This window comes from Diachasma alloeum, unplaced genomic scaffold, assembly GCF_001412515.2.
Source record: "Diachasma alloeum isolate Michigan unplaced genomic scaffold, Dall2.0 Dall_scaffold_00302, whole genome shotgun sequence".
Taxonomy (NCBI): Eukaryota; Metazoa; Arthropoda; class Insecta; order Hymenoptera; family Braconidae; genus Diachasma; species Diachasma alloeum.
Genome location: NW_021680441.1, coordinates 918,732 through 921,351, shown reverse-complemented (window position 1 = coordinate 921,351; position 2,620 = coordinate 918,732).

The window sequence follows — 2,620 nt, the reverse complement described above, 5'->3', positions numbered from 1 at the left end:
TGTATTGAACTTTCTAAGTTTTTGTTATTCTATTTTTCTTTTCTCTTTATCAAGAAAATCAAACAAAAAAAACTTTGGAAAATTTGAGCCGCGGAAATTTTACAGAAAATATCTCGATAGAAGACGTTGTACAGAAAAATCGAATTCTATTGACTTTTTCAAGAGAATATTTTCTATTAAACATTTCAATAGAAATCTGATAAAATTTCCTAGGGAATTCGATAGTCAGATTTTTCTAATAAATTTTTTAATACGTGCAATTCTGAAAAAAAATGGCGACTGAGGTTTCGGACATAATCTCTTTCTTGAAGAGCATGGTGTGAGAATATGAATCACCCAATCGTCTTCCCAACGCACTTACGCACAAAAAACCACCCCCGAAGGCTTTCAAAAATTGTACTACTCTTGTACTCAAGTTTACACATCAGGCCTCAGTCGTTACAAATCCATCAGCAAAAATACACGAGGAAGTGGCCACTGCGTGTGTAAGACGAAAGTGAATAACGACACGTGGAAAAAAAAAAGAAGACAGATATCAGGAGACGACAATGCGTCTGAAATACTTAATGTGCATTTATCGAATATTCATTAATGAAAATGAAGTTTTAATATTTAATTCGATGTACAGGGTGTCCCATAGCATGTGACCAAAGTAAATTGCAAATAACTTGGATACAGTAATAAAATGTAAATAATTGTTCTTTTTTTATTGTACAAGGAACATTCGGCAAATTAAGGGTGTCCCATAGCATGTGACCAAAGTAAATTGCGTAGAATACCGCAAGGTGGCAGTGCAGTCTAAAGTCTAATTTATGGTTGAAATGGAGACTCTCCACAAATTTCATTCATGCTTCAGTCGCTCGGGAATTGCAGCACTAAAATGGAAAATTTAACCATCGAACAAAAATCATTCCTCATCAAGTCATATTACCGAAAAGGAGATTCAGCTACTGCTATAAGAGCTATAAGAGCATTTCATTCTAAGTATGGCACACACGCTGGAGTGTCTGATTCGAGTCTCAAACGGTAGATAAAGTGAATGAACTAACTAACCTTTTGTTTTTAAACTTCCATCCCTACAAAATTTCTGTACATCAATTTTTAAGTGAGGAGGCAATGGCTCGCCGTGTACAATTTTGCTAAGAACTTCACAATTTTTTTGAATCCAAGGAAATGAAGGAACAGAATATCATCTTCTCGGACGAAGCACATGTCTACTTAGGTGGCTTAGTACATAAACAAAATTTTCGCTTTTGGGGGACTGAGTCACCTCACGTTATTGAAACCAAGTCCTCACACCCGAAAAAAGTCACTGCATGGGCGGCAATTACAATAAAAGGTATATTCCTTGAGTTTATTGTGAGTCCGACAATCAATGCTGATATTTACTGTGAGTTCTTGAAGAAGAACTTCTTTCCTTGAGCACGATAAAATCAGTTAGTCAAGATTTTCTACTTCATGCAAAATGGTGCCGCCCAACACAGGACTGCTGGAGTATTTGAAGTACTTTTTTTCGTTTACGGCACTCGTGTGTTAGGCTTAGGTTACCCTAAGTATGCCTATGGGGGCATGGAATGACCGCCTTACAGTCCGGACTTGAATCCCTGCGATTTTTGCCTATGGGGTTTTCTCAAGGACAATTGCTATGAGAAACATTCGACGACGATGGGAAAGTTGCAAGACGCAATTAGGCATGCTATCCGAGCTGTTCATAAAAACAGAATACAGCGCATCTATACCGAACGCAGGATAGAGTTCTGTAGTACAAGTGATGGCGGACACTTGGAAGGAATTGTATTGTAATTTGCCGAATGTTCCTTGTGCAATAAAAAAAGAACAATTATTTACATTTTACTGTATCCAAGTTATTTGCAATTTACTTTGGTCACATGCTATGGGACACCCTGACAATTCCTTCCAAGTGTCCGCCATCACTTGTACTACAGAACTCTATCCTGCGTTCGAAACTGGTATAGATGCGCTGTATTGTGTTTTTATCAACAGCTCGGATAGCATCCCTAATTGCGTCTTGCAACTCTCCCACCGTCGTCGGATGCTTCTCATAGCACTTGTCCTTGAGAAAACCCCATAGGCAGTAAATATCAGCACTGACTGTTGGACTCTCCATAAATTCAAGGAAAATACCTTTTATTGTAATTGCCACCGATGCAGTGACTTTTTTCGGGTGTGAGGACTTGGTTTTAATAACGTGAGGTGACTCAGTCCCCCAAAAGCGAAAATTTTGTTTATTTACTAAGCCACCTAAGTAAAAATGTGCTTCGTCCGAGATGATATTCTGTGCCTTCATTTCCTTGGATTCAAAAAAATTGTGAAGTTCTTGGCAAAATTGCACACGGCGAGCCATCGCCTCCTCACTTAAAAATTGATGTACAGAAATTTTGTAGGGATGGAAGTTTAAAAATACTTTCAAGATGCGGTGAAGTGAAGTTTTTGAGACTTTCAAGGTTTGAGAAGCCTTTCGAAGAGTATCATTTGAATATTTTTTGAAATGTTCTTCAGTTGTGCGGACAACTTCATCCGTGGTTACAGTACGTGAAGGACCAGGATGGCCATGCCTTCTATCGTCTAGTGTACCGTACTGATCAAATTTCTTAATTAT